Source organism: Nomascus leucogenys, chromosome 4 (genome assembly GCF_006542625.1).
Source record: "Nomascus leucogenys isolate Asia chromosome 4, Asia_NLE_v1, whole genome shotgun sequence".
NCBI lineage: Eukaryota > Metazoa > Chordata > Mammalia > Primates > Hylobatidae > Nomascus > Nomascus leucogenys.
In genome coordinates, this window is record NC_044384.1 from 82,750,125 (window position 1) to 82,768,567 (window position 18,443).

Here is an 18,443-nt window from a genome sequence, read left to right on the forward strand (position 1 = left end):
TGAGACTGAACAGGTGATCCCCAAGAGGAAGCACAATGACTTTATGAAGATACGTTCAGAGGGAGAAAATGTCCCCTTTCACAAAGTTACCATAGTGCCATGTGGATCGTGACACTGCATTCTTCTCGGTAGGCCCTGCACTGAGTGGTGTGACACCACTGCAGAAGAGCAGTGGAAGGACTTTCCCTGAGTCCTTTAAGTTTAGGCAGCCAGATAGTTTCAGAAGTCACAGATATAATTATTTGGCAAAGAGACTGCTAGCTGTTGACAACTGAATCTTCTTAAAAGACAACTCTGTGAAAGATCTTGGTCTCTGAGTTTCCTGATAAGTCAACGGTGGATTTTTGGTGGATGCAGTCACCACGTGACCTAAAATACACCTGTTCAATAGTCTGCCATTCTTCTCAGAAAAGGGATATTAGAAAATCCAAAGTGAATTGCTTTATGATGTTCTTGTACAAAGATCAGAGAGCAGGGCTTTTTCTTGACTAGGACTGAATTTTACTAAAAGTTAATAAAAACTATCCTTAGTTAAAGGAAAGTGGAATGTGGAGTTTAAACATTGACTTTTGCTAACTGTAGTTGTGCTTCAGTTCAAGTCATACTAATGACAGGGCTTTAAAGATTTTTAAAATAGGGAAACTAGGATAAGAAATAAAGAGAAAGGAAATAGTGCTTTTATGTATTATAGTAGTGTATTACACCAGATTTATTGATTCATTCAAATATCATTTTGGGCTTTCTGGTACTATTGCTGTAAATAAAGCAATGTTAACTTACATATATTTATTTATAAGTTTAAAATAAAATTTGAGCTCAATGTCTCATATAAGTGATAGGTTTGTAAATAATTGTACTGTAATGTCATCATATAACTATAAGGAAGATACACAGTGTGCTATGGAAGATTAAAGAGAAACTGTTTAATGATACCTGGATAGCTGCCATGGAGCAGGGGAGTCATCCCTCTACAAATTAACTTTACCTACTCTTTTTCTTTTTTGAGACAAAGTCTCACTCTGTCACCAGGCTGGAGTGCAGCGGTGGGATCTTGGCTTACTGCAGCCTTGACCTCCTGGGTTCAATTGATTCTCATGTCTCAGCCTCCCAAGTAGCTGGGATTACAGGCATTCACCCACATGACCAGCTAATTTTTGTATTTTTTGTGGAGAAGGGGTTTCGTCATATTGGCCAGGCTGGTCTCAAACTCCTGGCCTCATGTGATCTGCCCACCTCAGCCTCCCAAAGTGCTGGGATTACAGGCATGAGCCACCAACTTGACCTACTCTTGTGGGAAGATTCTTGAGATAATGAAGCAGGGGATGAGGGACTGCAAGTCAATTTTTAAATGAGGGAATAATAAGTACACAATTACAGTTAAAGGTGTGGCATAATTGTGTACCTACAAGGATATTCAAAAGCCAGCAGCTATATAGCAGGCAGGGATATAATGGGAAAAGGGAGATTGATTAAAAAGAAACCCAAAGAAACAAACAAAATCTCCAGAATTTATTCTGCCTACAAGAAGTTCTTGTTTTTGAATTTCAAACTGATCACCTGTGAAACATCTTAAGATGCAGATTCCTGGACGGGTGCAGTGGCTCACACCTATAATCCCAGCTACTCCTGAGGCTGAGGCAGGAGAGCCACTTGAACCCGGGAGCGAAGGTTGCAGTGAGCTGAGATTGTGCCACTGCACTCCAGCCTGGGTGACACAGCAAGACTCTGTCTCAAAAAAAAAAAAAAAAAAAAAGCAGATTCCTGTCCAGCCTTCAGAGATTCTCTGCTCAGGAAATGACTTTCATGGATCTATTCCAAAGAGGAAATCTAATACATCACAGGGTTTTGTTGTAAATTGTTAGAAATGTTTTAGTTCACTAGGGCTGCGTAACAAAATACCACAGACTTAACAGAAGGTGACTTAACAGAAGTTTATTTTCTCACAGTTCTGAAGGCTGAAAATCTTAGATTAAGGTATCAACAGATTTGATTTCCTCTGAGCCTCTCTCTTTGGTTTGTCGATAGCTGCCTTTTCGCCGTGTCCTCACATGTTCTTTCATTTATGCATGTGCATACCTGGTGTTTCTTCCTCCTCTTGTAAGGACACTAGTCATATTGGATCAGGGCCCCACCCTATGGGCCTCATTTTAACCTACCCCCAAATATGGTTATATTTTGAGGTATTAGGGGTTGGGACTTTGACATAGGAATTTTGGGAGTGGGAGACACAATTCACCCCATAATGGGGTTAGACAATCACAATTATATTTTACTAAAGTTACTGACACAGTGTAAAAATAGTAAGAAGTGAACGTTCCAGCAAGGCAAACCATTCAGAACCACAAGAATAAAATGATGTAAGTAATGACTACAGCTGCGAATTCACTGAGTATTCATTATGAGTTGATTCTGTTGTAAGCAGTTTTAATGTTTTCCTTATTTTAGTTCTTACACTTGTTATCTACATCTTACCCCTGAGAAAACAAAGTCCTAGAAACATTAAATAACTTGCCAAAGGATATACAGAGTGTAAGTAGTAGAGCCAAAATATGGACCATGGTAGTCTAACTCTAAAGAAAAACCTCTTACTCACTTTAATAAATGACTTATTTTCATCTCGTAAATTAAATGATTGTTTTTATGCTGAGAAACAATGATGGCATATCTAGAGTCAAGACAGCTGGAAGAGAAGAAGCTGAAACCATTGTGCCTCATCCCCCAAATCTCCCATGAAACACAGAAAATTTAAAGGATAGGAAATTAGTAAGTACATTGTGACCAAGTATAGACACAAAAAGGAATGAGAATGAATGTTCCATAGGTCAAAATAGTGATGTATCTCTAGAGTAATGAGGAAGTAAAGAAGCATGCAGAGAAAAAAGCATTAGTAAGGATAACAATGATCACTGGCAATATATTGGCATTTCCTATGTGCCAGACACTGGGCTGGGTGATTCCTGTGCATGTTATTTATTCCTCACAACAACCCTGTGAGATGGGTATTACCCTCCTTGGTTTACAGGGAAAATGTAACATGGGCAAGTGTTGTAATATGCCCCTTTAAGTTGACTGGGATAGTAAGATGTGAACACTGTATAAAGCCTAACAAAATCTGGCAGGAAGTCCAGTGTTGGGTACACAATGGAGGATCAGGCTGGTGGCAATTAGGAAACTATGGGTAATGATACAAACACCCACCTGTAAAATTCTCATTCCACCCTCATGGCACCCAGGCTTCTTCTGTTTCACAGATTCTATAATCATTTGGACAAAAGAAGCCCAGGTACTGTAATGTCAGCATGAGAAGTTTACGTCTTATTCAAATGGAAGAGAGGTGAAGCCTACTCACTCTTGCTGAGGCCAAATTCCCGTTATGCACCACCACTGTTATCTCTCTGTTTTATGTGCCTATAGGCTCTTATGTTCATCTATTTATCTCTCATTTCCTTCCAGCATTATTGATTGTTTTGCTGGCTTTATATAGTTTCTTTAGGACACTTACATTGACTTGCTACTGTGCTTAGTTCTTTCCTTTGATCTCACTGATACCTTTCAATATTACATGACAGCAAGGCTAGTTTTAACATCCATGTTTTCTTAGTGGAAACAAACTGTATACTGAAGGACATGGGAAGATTTGGTAAGGCAATACTACTGTAAAAACTGAGGCCTCCCCAACAAGCTTGCATAGAAAGATGCACTAGGAAGAGCTGCCCTCATCTCTGAATACACCTGCCAGTAAATCAATGGAATCAGAACCTTACCTATCTTTTGGGGAAGCAAGGAAAGCCAGGACACAGGCAAAATAATTCTGTAGTATGAGGTAAGCTCCATTAAGAAATCACCAATCTCCTGACATACAAACAGACAGTGATGTCCCTCAATTTGAAAAGCAGAAACCAAAATAAACTTTGATGAACCCATTTTCTCCTTAAGCTACTGCTCTATTACCTGATATTATTGACAGCAAATCTTTTCTCATTTTCTTCCCTTCCATTTATATTTTAACTCAATCCTATCAGGCATTTATCACCCAATTTCTTCTTAGTAAGGAAGGTCTTAATGTTTTCCATATTATTAGATCCAAATGTTTATGTGTTGCAGTTGATAAATTCTTCTTCCTGGAAACATTTTTCTCCTTTGGCCTCCCAGATTTCTACTCTATTTTTATTTTACTAATTCATTCCAGGCTCTAGTTTCTCAGTCTTCTGTGCTGAGTCTTCAAACATTGGAGTTTTGGAGGGCTAAGTTCTTTAACAATTTCTCTTGTTTACATGTACTCACTTCCTTAATTTATTTTCTAATGCTTCTATCTTAGTCAGTTGCGTGTTGCTATAAAGGAATACCTGAGGCTGTGCAATTTGTAAAGAAAAGGGGCTTATTTGGCTCATGGTTCTGCAGATGGTATAAGGATTGTGGCATCAGCATCTACATCAAGTGTGGGCTTCAGGCTGTTTCCACTGCAGAAGGTGAAGGGAAGCCAGGGTACTGCGGAGATCACATGGCAGGAGAGGTAGCAAGAGGGCAGTTGGAGAGGAGCCAGACATTTTTGAATAGCCAGTTCTTAAGGGAACTAATAGATTGGTAACTCACCCACCTTCAAGAGACAGCATTAACCTGTTCATGAGAGATCTGCCTCCATTACCCAAATACCTCCCAGTGGGCTCACCTCTGATAATTGGGGTCAAATTTCAACATGAGATTTGGAGGGACAAACATCCAAACTATAACAAACTCTTAGATTTTTATCTGCAGCAAACTACTCCCCTAAACTCCAAGTTTTAAAAATTGCTTTACCTTCAAATGACATCCAGAATCTGACTTCTCCTAACTACCAGCCTACTACCTCCCAAGTCTAAGTCAATCTCATTTCTCACCTGGACGATTCCCCTGCCCCCCTACCTTTCTTCCACATAAATTGTAGAGTATACTGTTTCAAATTTGTCATGTCATGTCAAATCTCAAATATCTCCTGTGGCTTCCATGTCCTGCAGAATAATGTCAACCACCCTACTACCTTCAAGGTCTTATTAGATTTAGTCCCTTTACCCAAATGACTTTACCTTATTTTTCTCTACCCATACTGGCCTTCTTTATGTTTCAAATGATGCTAGGCAATTTCCACTCCAGGATTTCTGCACTGACTTTTCCACAAAATGCCTCAAATATTCCATCAGTTCTTTCAGTTCTCCAGTCAAATGTTACCACATTTGAGAGGGCTTCCCTATGTAGTCTCCTTACATATTGATTTAGATACCATATCTCTCTCTACCCATATCCTTATTCTGTTTCATTTTCTTCATGCCATTTAGCACTACCAGCCATATATTTGCTTATTACCTATTTCCCCACTACTTGAATGTACTTCCAGTGAAATAAAACAGTCTGCTTTGATCTTTCTTGTATCCTCATCATCTTGAAGAGTTTTTGGAACATGTTAAGTACCAAATAAATAATTGTGGAACACTGAACAAAGGAACATGAGACATTCCAAGGTATTGGCAACCCATCGTAAAAACCACATTATATCATTTATTCAATAGAGAGAATTTGATATGGGGAACTAACTTGCAAAGTTCAGACAAGGAATGGTAAGCCAACTCAGACATCATCTATGGTGGAAGGTGCTACCACAAAAACTGGAGAACAAGTAGAAGAGTTAATGCCTCCTGTATTCTGGTATTAGGATCACCCAGAGGAACCTAGAGGAAATGGGCTAGTGGGTGGGAGCTGGAACAACAGAGGAGATATTGTCACTGATTTAGGTCCTGTCTAAATCAAGGGGGCTTCTGCCTTCCTTTTGCTCTCCAATATTCCACCATCTTTTATTGCCTGGCCCTAACCACAATCAAATTGCCAACAGAATCTGGAAATGTAGTGTGATGGTTAGTTTTAGGTGTCCACTTGACTCAATTAAAGAGTACCTAGAGTGAGGTCTTCCAGAAGAAATTAGCATGTGAGTCTGAGTGGACTAGGTGAGAAAGATTCTCCCTCAATGTGGGTGGGCACCATCCAATCTGCTGGGGGCCCAAACAGAACAAAAGTAGAGAAAAGGTAAATTATTCTCTCTCTCCAGAGCTGGGATACACTTTTCTTATCTTGCTTTGGACATCAGAACTCCAGCCTATCTGGCCTTTGAACCCCAAAACTTATACCAGCAGCTTCCCAGGTTCTCAGGCTTTTGGTGTTAGATGGAGAGTTACACCATTGGCTTCTCTGGTTCTGAAGTCTTCAGACTTGGACTGAGCCACATTACCAGCATACCAGGGCCTTCAGCTTGCAGGCAACTTGTCGCAGGATTTTTCAGCCTCCAAAATTACATGTGCCAATTATCCTAAGAAACCCGTCTCTCATATATATATATATACATATAATATATATGTCATATATGTATGAATGTCATATATATGTCATATATGTATGAATATATATATATACACACACATATATATATATCTCATATATATATTCTACTGGTCTGTCTCTCTGTAGAACCCCGATTGATACATGCAGTTTGCAAGGACATCTCCCTGGTTATTGCCTTTACTTATATTGGGATTCCACTTTAACAAATGCTGTGGTATTCACCTATATTTGTTTTCAGAGTGTGCTATATTTCCATTATGATCTCCTAAAAATGGCTTTCTACCTCCTCTATATGTTCTTCTTGAATCATTTAACAGATATTATACTTTGTGCACAGACACACCTATTTTTTTATTTTTTATTTTTATTTTATTTTATTTTTTGAGACGGAGTCTTTCTCTGTCCCCCAGGCTGGAGTGCAGTGGCGCGATCTCGGCTCACCACAACCTCCACCTCCTGGGTTCACACCATTCTCCTGCCTCAGCCTCCCGAGTAGCTGGGAATACAGGCGCCCGCCAACACGCCCGGCTAATTTTTTGTGTTTTTAGTAGAGACGGGGTTTCACCGTGTTAGCCAGGATGGTCTCGATCTCCTGACCTTGTGATCCGCCCGCCTCGGCCTCCCAAAGTGCTGTGATTACAGGCTTGAGCCACCGCACCCGGCTTATTTTTTTTTTATTGATCAGTCTGTTTGCTCCTGTTCTCATACCTCATTGTTTTTATACACTTGTTTTGTATATGTTTAAAATCTGGCAGGGAAAGTCATTTAGCTTTGTTCTTCTTTTCAAAACTAGAATAGTTACCAGCAAATCTATATTAGTCTATATAAATTTTTAACTTTGTATGAGTATTGAAATTTACATATAGAAGTGTACCTAAAATATGTGTGTGCATATGTGTGTGTGTACACATATATATAAAATTTTTTTGAGACAGAGTTTTGCTCTTGTTGCCCAGGCTGGAGTGCAATGGCACTATCTCGGCTCACCGCAACCTCCACTTCCTGGGTTCAAGTGACTCTCCTGCCTCAGCCTCCTGAGTAGCTGGGATTACAGGGATGCACCACCACACCCAGCTAATTTTGTATTGTTAGTAGAGATGGGGTTTCTCCATGTTGGTCAGGTTGGTCTTGAACTCCCTACCTCAGGTGATCCACCCGCCTCGGCCTCCCAAAGTCCTGGGATTACAGGCGTGAGCCAGCGCACCCGGCCACGTGTGTATATTTAAAAGAATTACTATAAACAGAACATGTATTTAATTACCATTCAAATGACAAAATCTAACTTAAGCATAATTAAGAAAACACCTGTGTGCCACTTCAGAATAAATGTCTTCCTGCTTTTCTGTGAGTAACCACTTTTTAGGTAATTGTAAAAATAATTTACAGGCATATCATTTTTTGTTTATGGCTCCTTTATCTTAGGTAAAATGTACACATTGTGAAATATACAAATCTTAAGTGCAATTTCAAGGTATTTAAATAACTTCACTTAGCAGTGTAAACTGCAATCCTCTCAACATGCAGAACAATTTCCTACTCCCAGAAAATTCTTTTTTATTATTATTATACTTTAAGTTCTGGGGTACATGTGTAGAATGTACAGGGTTGTTACATAGGTATGCATGTGCCATGGTGGTTTGCCGCACCGATCAACCCATCATCTACATTAGGTATTTCTCCTAATGCTATCTCTCCCCTGGCCCACTACCCACCAACAGGCCCCAGTATGTGATGTTCCCCTCTCTGTGTCCATGTGTTCTCATTGTTCCACTCCCACTCATGAGTGAGAACATGTGGTGTTTGGTTTTCTGTTCCAAAGAATGATGGTTTCCAGCTTCATCCATGTCCCTGCAAAGGACATGAACTCATCCTTTTTTATGGCTGCATAGTATTCCACTGTGTATGTGTGCCACATTTTCATTATCCAGTTTATCATTGATGGACAGTTGGGTTGGTTCCAAGTCTTTGCTATTGTGAACAGTGCTGCAGTAAACATATGTGTACATGTGCCTTTATAGTAGAATGATTTATAAACCTTTGGGTATATACCTAGAAATGGGATTGCTGGGTCAGATGGTATTTTTAGTTTTAGATCCTTGAGGAATCACCACATTGACTTCCACAATGGTTGAACTAATTACACTCCCACCAACAGTGTAAAAGTGTTCCTATTTCTCCACATACTCTCCAGCATCTGTTGTGTCCTGACTTTCTAATGATTGCCATTCTAACTGGCACGAGATGGTATCTCATTATAGTTTTGATTTGGATTTCTCTAATGACCAATGATAATGAACTTTTTTTCATGTTTGTTGGCTGCATAAATGTCTTCTTTTGAGAGGTGTCTGTTCATATCCATTGCCCACTTTTTGATGGGGTTGTTTGTTTTTTTCTTGTAAATTTGTTTAAGTTACTTGTAGATTAGCCCTTTGTCAGATGGTTAGATTGCAAAAATTTTCTCCCATTCTGTAGGTTGCCTGTTCATTCTGGTGATAGTTTCTTTTGCTGTGCAGAAACTTTTTAGTTTAATTAGATCCCTTTTATCAATTGTGGCTTTTGTTGCCATTGCTTTTGATGTTTTAGTCATGAAGTCTTTGCCCATGCCTATGTTCTGAATGGTATTGCCTAGGTTTTCTTCTAGGGTTTTTATGGTTTTATGTCTTATGTTTAAGTCTTTAATCCCTCTTGAGTTAAGTTTTGTATAAGGTGTAAAGAAGGGGTCCAGTTTCAGTTTTCTGCACATGGCTAGCCCGTTTACCCAATACCACTTATTAAACAGGGAATCCTTTCCCCATTGCTTGTTTTTGTCAGGTTTGTAAAAGATCAGATGGTTGTAGATGTGTAGTGTTATTTCTGAGGCTTCTGTTTTGTTTCATGGGTCTATATATCTGTTTTGGTACCAGCACCACGCTGTTTTGATTACTGTAGCCTTGTAGTATAGTTTGAAGTTAGGTAGCTTTGTTCTTTTTGCTTAGAATTGTCTTGGGTATGTGGGCTCTTTTTTGGTTCTACTTGAAATTTAAAGTAGTTTTTTCTATTTCTGTGAAGAAAGTGAATGGTAGCTTGATGGGTGGGCTTCTTCCTAGATCAGTTTTGGCTCCTAGCCCTTACCTCTTGACTACAGATTTTTTCATTTTCCTTTTATTTTTTAATTTTAATTTTTAACTTTTTACTTGGTATATAATTTTTATACATATTATGGGATACATTTGATATTTAGTTACATACATAGAGTATATAGTAATAAATCCAGAGTATTTGGAGTGTTCATTACCTCAAGTATTTACCATTCCTAGCTATTTTGAAATATAGAATACATTGTTGTTAACTATAGTCACCCTCCTCTGCTATAGAACCTTATAATTTATTTATTCTATTTAACTGTATATTTGTACTAATTAACTAATACCTTTTTCTCTCCCCGCTCCCCACACTCCCATACCCTTCTAAGCCTCTGGTATCCATTATTCTACTCACTACCTTCATGAGGTCAACATTTTAGCTCCCACATGTGACACAGAACATCTGATATTTGTCTTTTGGTGTTTTATTCCCTTAACATAAAACTCTCCAGTTCCAACCATGTTGCTGAAAGTGATATTATTTAATTCTTTTTAAATACTAAATAGTATTCCATCGTATATATATACCAAAATTTTTTATCTATTCATCTGTTGTTGGACACAGGTTGAATCTGTATCTTTGGCACTAAACAGTGCAGTGTTGCTGCAATGAACATGGGAATGTACATATCCCTTTGATACCCTGATTTTCTTTCCTTTGGCTATATACTCAGCATTGGGATTGCTGGATCATATGATAGTGCCATTTTTAGTTTTTTTGAGCACTCTCCATACTGTTTTCTATAGTGGCTGTACTAATTTACATTCCCATCAATGGCGTATTAGCTCCCTTTTTTTCACAATCCTTGCCAGCATCTGTTATTTTTGTGTTTTTTTTTTTTTTTTTTTTGAGATGGAGTCTGCTCTGTTGCCCAGGCTGGAGTGCAGTGGCGTGATCTTGGCTCACTGCAACCTCCATCTCCCGGGTTCAAGGGATTCTTTTGCCTCAGCCTCCTGAGTAGCTGGGATTACAGGTGTGTGCCACCACACCCACCTAATTTTTGTATTTTTAGTAGAGATGGGGTTTCACCATCTTGTCCAGGCTGGTCTCAAACTCCTGACCTCAGATTATCCACCTGCCTTGGCTTCCCAAAGTGCTGGAATTACAGGCATGAGCCACCATGCCCCGCCTATTTTTGTCTTTTTAATAATAACCATTGTAACTTGGGTAAGATGACACCTTATTGTGGGTTTGATTTGCATTTCTCTGATGGTTAGTGATGTTCAGCATTTTTTCATGTATCTGTTGGCCATTTGTATATATTTTTTGAAAAATGCCTATTCATGTTTTTTTTGGCCAATTTTTAAGTTGCATGTAGATATATTTTTTGCTATTGAGTTGTTTGAACTCCTTGTGTATTCTTGTAATTCCCTGTCAGATGAATAGTTTGCAAATATTTTCTTTCTTTCAACAGGTTGTCTCTTCATTCTGTTAATGTGCAGAAGATTTTTAGCTTGAGGTAATTCTATTTGTCTATTTTTACTTTGGTTGTCTGTGCTGATTTCTTACACAAAATACCTTTGCTGATTCCAAAGTCCTGGGGCATTCCCCAGTGTTTTATTTCAGCAGTTTCATTGTTTTAGTCTTTAGTTTTAGTTTCATAGCTTTAGTCTTCCAGTAGTTTCATAATTTTAGTTCTTTAACTGATTTTGATTTGATTTTTGTATATGGTGAGAGATAGGGATCTAGTTTCATTTTTCTGCATTTGAATATCCAGTTTTCCCTGCATAATTTATGGAAGAGAATGTCCTTGCCTTAATTAATATTCTTCATGCCTTTGTAAAAAATGCATTGGCTATAAATGCATTCATTTACTTCTGGGCTTTCTGTTTTGTTCCATTGATCTCTGTGTGTGTTATTTATTCATTATTTAAAAAAATTTTTGTAGGTACATTTTAGGTGTATATATTTACGGGGTACATGGATGTTTTGATACAGGCATGCAATGTGAAATAAACACATCATGGAGAATGGGATATCCATGCCCTGAAGCATTTATCCTTTGAGTTATAAATAATCCAACTACATTCTTTAAGTTGTTTTAAAATATACAATTATTATTGACTGCAGTCACCCTATTGTGCTATCAAATAGTAGGTCTTATTTATTCTTTCTATTATTTTTGTACCCATTAACCATCCCCACCTCCACTACAATGCCACACTACCATTCCTAGCCTATGGTAACTATTCTTCTACTCTCTATCCCCCTGAGTTCAATTTATTTGATTTTTAGACCCCACAAATAAGTTAGAACATGCAATGCTTGTCTTTCTGTGCCTTGTTTATTTCACTTAGCATAATTATCTCCAGTTCTATCTATCCTGTTGCAAATAACTTATAGAATTCTGAGTTCCTTCTCTGTGTCATCTTGAATTTCTTTGAGTTTCCCCAACACAGCTATTTTGAATTCTCTGACTGAAAGGTCACATAACTTTGTTTCTCCAGTACTGGTCCCTGGTACCTTATTTAGTTCATTTGGTAAGGTCATGTTTTCCTGGATGGCATTGATGGTAGTAGATGTTCTTGGGTTTCTGGGCATTGAAGAGTTAGGTATATATTACAGTCTTCACAGGCTGGGTTATTCATAGCTGTCCTTCTTGGGAAGGCTTTTCATATATTTGAAAGGGCTTGGGTGTTGTGATCTAAGCTGTATCTGCTTTAGGGGGTACCCCAAGCCTTGTAACACTGTGTTTCTTACAGTGTCATAGAGATACTGCCTTGATGGTCCTGGACAAGATCTGGAAAAATATTCTAGATGATGAGGCAGAGACTCTTGTTCCCTTTTCTTACTTGGTGCAAATTATATAGTCTCTCTCTCTGTTCTAAGGCACCTAAACCTTGAGGTGGAGTGACACAAGCACCCCTGTGGCCACCACCAATAGGACTGCACTAGGTCAGACCTGAAGCCAGCATAGCACTGGCTGTCATGCAGGGCCTGCTGTAACCACTCTCTGACTACTGCCTATATTCATTTAATGCCCTGGGGTCTATAATCAGCAGATGGCAAAGCCAACTATTCCTGTATCCTCCTCAGGGTGGTGAGGTCCCCCAGGCTGTGAGTGGGTCCAGAAGTGCTCTCCAGGAATCAGGGGCTAGAATCAAATAACTTAAAAGTCTACTTGGCATTCTATTGTATTGTGGCTGATCTGGCACTCAAACCAAAGGATACAATTCTTCCTGTTCTTTCTTCCTCTTTTCAAAGGCAGAGGAGCCTAGCCTTGTAGCCACTGCCACCCCTGACCATGAGGCCAGCCTACTGCCAATGTTCCCTTAAGGCCCAAGATCTCTTAAGTCAGCTTGTCATGAATGCTGCCTGGCCTGCAACTCCCCCAATGGGGCAGTGGGCTCCTCTCTGGCCCAGGATAGGTCGAGAAATAACATTTAAGAATCTAGTCCTAGAACTGGGGACCCCAAGAGCTGGCTTAGTGCTCTGCCAACCTGTGGTGGTGCCAGTACCAAAGGTGCAAGACAAAGATCCTTTACTTTTCCCTCTGCTTTTCTCAAGTAAAAGGAATTTTTCCCCATAGCCATCACAGTTGGTAATGTGCTGGGTCTCACCAGAAGCCAGCAAGTCCCAGAGGCTCATCAAAGCCCTTGATGTAGTACCTGGGTATCACTGCTAGTTATTCAGGGCCCAAGGGCTCTTCATTTAGCAGGTGATAAATGCTGGGGGGACTGGGTCCTTTCTTTCAAGGCAATGGGTTCCCTTCAGGCCCACAGTGTATCTAGAAATGTCATCTGGGATCTAGGGCCTGGTCAAGGGCCTGTTGACTCTGACTGCTGCCCTATCCTGTTATAGCTGAGCTGGTATCCAAGATGCAGGACAAAGTCCTCCTGCTTCTTCCTTCTCCTCTTCTCAAGCAGAAGGAAGGGACCTTTTTTGAAATGGTGAGCTGTGCAGCCTTGGGTTAGGGACGGTTGATGCCAGCATTCCCTTGGCTGCCCCAGATGGTGCCTCAGTATGTCACCTGTCCCCCCAGTCCACTGTCTCCGGGCCTAGTTCAGCCCTGGGACCCACCTATGAGTTGCATTCCTTATGGTCTAGACTGCCTCTCAAGTTTACTTAGAGATCAAAAGCACTCTGGCCCTGGATGGCAAGGTTTTTGGGCACTTAATTTTAGACTGCTGGTATAGGAGATTCCCCTTTAGCTAAGGCTGGTTCAAATGCTTTCTCTGTGGGCAGGCCTCAGCTGAGTTTGGTTCAATTTTTCTTTCTGCTCTAACAGGACAGCATTGAGTTCAATTCCTCACAATTACTGTGTTCTCCCTCCCCCAGTGCCCAGAGATGCTCCCTGCACAAGGCTGGCATTGCCTGGGGTGGGGTATGGGTGGCATCTCTCTCTTTTATCTTTCTTCAGTGCCTCTTTCAGCTATGTAAAGTTAAAACCTGGTACTGTGAATGCTTGAAACCGCCATTACAAAATTGTAACAGACAGTGAAAGAGATTTGATCTAACCAACTCCATGTTGCTTCTAGTCTCCAAGTTGTCCTTGTTAATTCCTCGATGTAGGCTGAACTAACTTTGGGAGGAACATAATTTATAGTTTATAGTTTAAAACAAAGATGATAACAACCATTTACAGAAATAAACCTCCTTCTTGCCTGGGAACTAGAAGGACTAAGAAATAAGTCCTTTGTAGGACTAAGAAATTAGCCACAAGATTAGAAATTATGGTTTAGGAGTCATGCAGCTGGAGGCTACAAGATTCTGACCCTCCCTAAACTGCTCCTAAGATCAGTGCTTGAGATATTTTGCAGACCCTGCACTTGATGGATCAGCTGTCACCACCCTGATTAATAAACTGGCTCATCTGGTCTTGTGGCCCTCACTCAGGAACCGATTCAGCAGAAGAAGATAGCCTTGATGCCCTATGATTTCATCTTTGACCCGACCCATCAGCACCCCTGGCTCACTGGCTTCTTCCCACCCACTAAGTTGTCCTTAAAAACTGTGCTGCCAGAATGCTCAGAGAGACTGATTTGAGTAATAATAAAACTCTAGTCTCCCACATAGCTGGCTGTGTGTGAGTTATTCTCTCTATTTCAATTCCCCTGTCTTGATAAATCGGCTCTGTCTAGGCAACATGCAAGGTGATCCCATTGGGTGGTTACATGCTCTCCTGATTTTTAGTCTTATGAAACTTTTTTTTCTATGTAGATAGCTTTTCACTTGGTGTCCTGGCAGGAGGGATAACTGGTGGAACTTTCTATGCTGCATCTTGGTCTACCTCTCCCCTAGAATACTTATTTTGACATATGGAGAATATATATCTTTTAAAGCATATATGATGCAGTTTCTTAAAGTGAACCACATTACATCAAATAGAAAATTTTTAACAAATATATATTTTAAAATGTTTTATTTTTAATTTTTGTGGCTACATAGTAGATGGATATATTTATGGGGTATATGAGATGTTTTGATATAGGTATGCATTGTGTAATTATCTTGTCATGGAGAATGGGGTATCCATCTTCTCAGTCATTTATCCTTTGTGTTACAATCCAGTTATACTCTTTTAGTTATTTTAAAATGTACAATTAAATTATTTTGACTATAGCACTCTGTTGTGCTATCAAATACTGGATATTAATAATCACATCATGCAGCATGGGGTATCTGTCCCCTCAAGCATTTATTCTTTGTGATCACAAACAATCTAATTATACTTTTTTAGTTATTTAAAAATGAATTAATTTATTATTGACTATAGTCATCTTGTTGTGCTATCAAATAGTAGATCTTATTCATTCTTTCTAACTTCCTTTTTGTCCCCCCCATTAACCATTCCCACTTCCCCTGAAGTGCCCAATACCCTTCTCAGCCTCTGGTAACCATCCTTCTGCTCTCTATGTCTATGAGTTCAATTGTTTTTATTTTTATCTCACACAAATAAGCAAGAACATGTGAGGTTTGTCTTTCTGTGCCTGGCTTATTTCACTTAACATAATGATCTCCAGTTCCATCCATGTGGCTGCAAATGACAGGATCTCATTCTTCTTTATTTTATGGCTGAATAGTACTCATTGTGTGTATGTACCACATTTTCTTTATCAGTTCATCTGTTGATGGACACTTAGGTTGCTTCCAAACCTTGGCCATTGTGAACAGTTCTGCAATGAATGTGGGAGTGCAGATATGTCTTTGATATACTTATTTCCTTTCTTTTGGGTATATGTCTTTGATATGATTTGGCTGCACCCCCACCCAAATCTCATCTTGAATTGTAGCTCCCATAGTTCCCACCTGTCATGGGAGGGAGCCTGTGGGAGGTAACTGAATCATAGGTCCGGGTCTTTCCCGTGCTGTTCTTTTGATAGTGTATAAGTTTCATGAGATCTGAGGGTTTTATAAGGGGGAGTTTCCCTGCAGAAATTCTCTTTTCCCTGCTGCCATATAAGATGTGCCTTTCACCTTCTGCCATGATTGTGAGGCTTCCTCAGCCAGGTGGAACTGTGAGTACATTAAACCTCTTTCCTTTATAACTTACCCAGTCTCAGGTATGTCTTTATCAGCAGCATGAAAAATGGACTAATATTGTAAATTGGTACTGATAGAGTGAGGTGCTGCTGTAAAGATACCCACAAATATGGAAGCAACTTTGGAACTGGGCAATATTTGGAGGGCTCAGAAGAAGACAGGAAAATGTTGGAAAGTTTGGAACTTCCCAGAGACTTGTTGAATGGCTTTGACCAAAATGCTGATAATGATATGGAAAATGAAATCCAGGCTGAGGTGGTCTCAGATGAAGATGAAGAACTTGTTGGTAACTGGAGTAAAGGTGACTTTTGCTATATTTTAGTAAAGAGACTGGCAGCATTTTGCTCCTGTCCTAGAGATTTGTGGAACTTTGAACTTGAGTAAGATGATTTAGAGTATGTGTCAGAAGAAATTTTTAAGTAGCAAAGCATTCAAGATGTGATGGGTGCTGTTAAAAGCATTCAGTTTTAAAAGGGAAAGAGAGGATAAAAGTTTGAAAAATTTGCAGCCTGATGATGTGATAGAAAAGAAAAACCCATTTTCTGAGGAGAAACTCAAGCCTGCTGCAGAAATTTGCATAAGTAATGAGGAACCAAAGCTTAATCCCTAAGACAATGGGGAAAATGTCTCCAGGGCATGTCAGAGACCTTTTTGACAGCCCCTCCTATCACAGGCCTGGAGGCCTAGGAGGTCCAGGTGCCCCTGCTGTGTGCAGCCTTAGCGACTTGGTGCCCTGTGTCTCAGCCACTCTAGCCATGGCTGAAAGGGGCCAAGGTACAGATCAGGCTGTGGCTTCAGAGGGTGCAAGTCCCAAGCCTTGACAGCTTCCACATGGTGTTGAGCCTACAGGTGCACAGAAGTCAATAATTGAGGTTTGGGAACCTCCACCTAGAGTTCAGAGGATGTATGGAAATGCCTGGATGCCCAGGTAGAAGTTTGCTGCAGGGGTGGGGTCCTCATGGAGAACCTCTGCTTGGGCAGTGTGAAAGGAAGATGTGGGGTTGAAGTCCATACACAGAGTCTCCACTGGAGACTGCCTAGTGGAGCTGTGAGAAGAGAGTCTTCAACCTCCAGACCCCAGAATGGTAAAGGCATTGACAGCTTGCAGTGCACGCCTGGAAAAGCTGCAGACACTCAATGCCAGCTCACAAAAGCAGCCAGGAGGGAGGCTGTACCCTGCAAAGCCACAGAAGCAGATCTGCCCAAGACCATGGAAACCCACCTTTTGCATCAGTGTGACCTGAATGTGAGACATGCAGTCAAAGGAGATAACTTTGGAGCTTTAAGATTGGACTTCCCTGCTGTATTTTGGAATTGTATGGGGCCTTTCATATAACTGCTATGGAGAACAGTTTGGAGGTTTCTCAAAAGAATTAAAAGTAAAGCTAACATTTGACCCAACAGTTCCAGTGCACAGTTGTTAGTCCATTTTCAAGCTGCTGATAAAGACATACCTGAGACTGGATAATTTATAAAGAAAAAAGGTTTAATGGACTCACAGCTCCATGTGGCTGGTGAGGCCTCACAATCACGGTGGAAGGTGATTCCCATGTAGTCAGTGCCTTTTATCTAGGTACAGCCTCATCCTTTTGTTTTGGTCAATTTCTCCCATTTGGAATGGATGTATTTTTCCAATGCCTGTACCCCCATTGTATCTAGGAAGTAACCAATTTCTTTTGATTTTACAAGGTCATAGGTGGAAGGGACTTGCCTTGTCTCAGATGAGACTTTGGACTGTAGACTTCTGAGTTAATTCTGAAATGAGTTAAAACTTTGGGGGACTGTTGGGAAGGCATGATTAGTTTTGAAATGTGAGGACATGAGAGTTGGGAGGGGCCAGGGGCAGAATGATATGGTTTGACTGTGTCCGCCTAACTTATCTCATCTTGAATTGTAGCTCCCACGATTCCCACGCATCATGGGAGGGATCCAGTGGGAGGTAACTGAATCATGGGGGCGAGTGTTTCCCATGCTGTTCCTATGATAGTGAATAAGTCTCACATGATCTGATGGTTTTATAAAAGGGAGATTCCCTGCAAAAATTCTCTTTTTGCCTGCTGCCATGTAAGACGTGCCTTTTGCCCTCCACCAGGATTGTGAGGCTTCACCAGCTATGTGGAACTGTGAGTCCATTAAACCTCTTTCCTTTGTAAATTATCCAGTCTCAGGTATGTCTTTATCAGCAGCTTGAAAATGGACTAATACAATGATGCAGTGGAATTGCTGGGTCAAATGTTAGCTCTATTTTTAATTTTTTTGGGGAATCTCCAAACTGTTCTCCATAGCAGTTGTACTAATTTACATTCCCACCAACAGTGTATGAGGGTTCCCTTTTCTCCACATTCTCACCAGCATTTGTTCTTGCCTGTCTTTTTGATATCAGCCATTTTAACTGGGGTGAGATGAGATCTCATTGTAGTTTTGATTTGCATTTTTCTGAGGATCAATGATGTTCAGCACTATTTCCTATG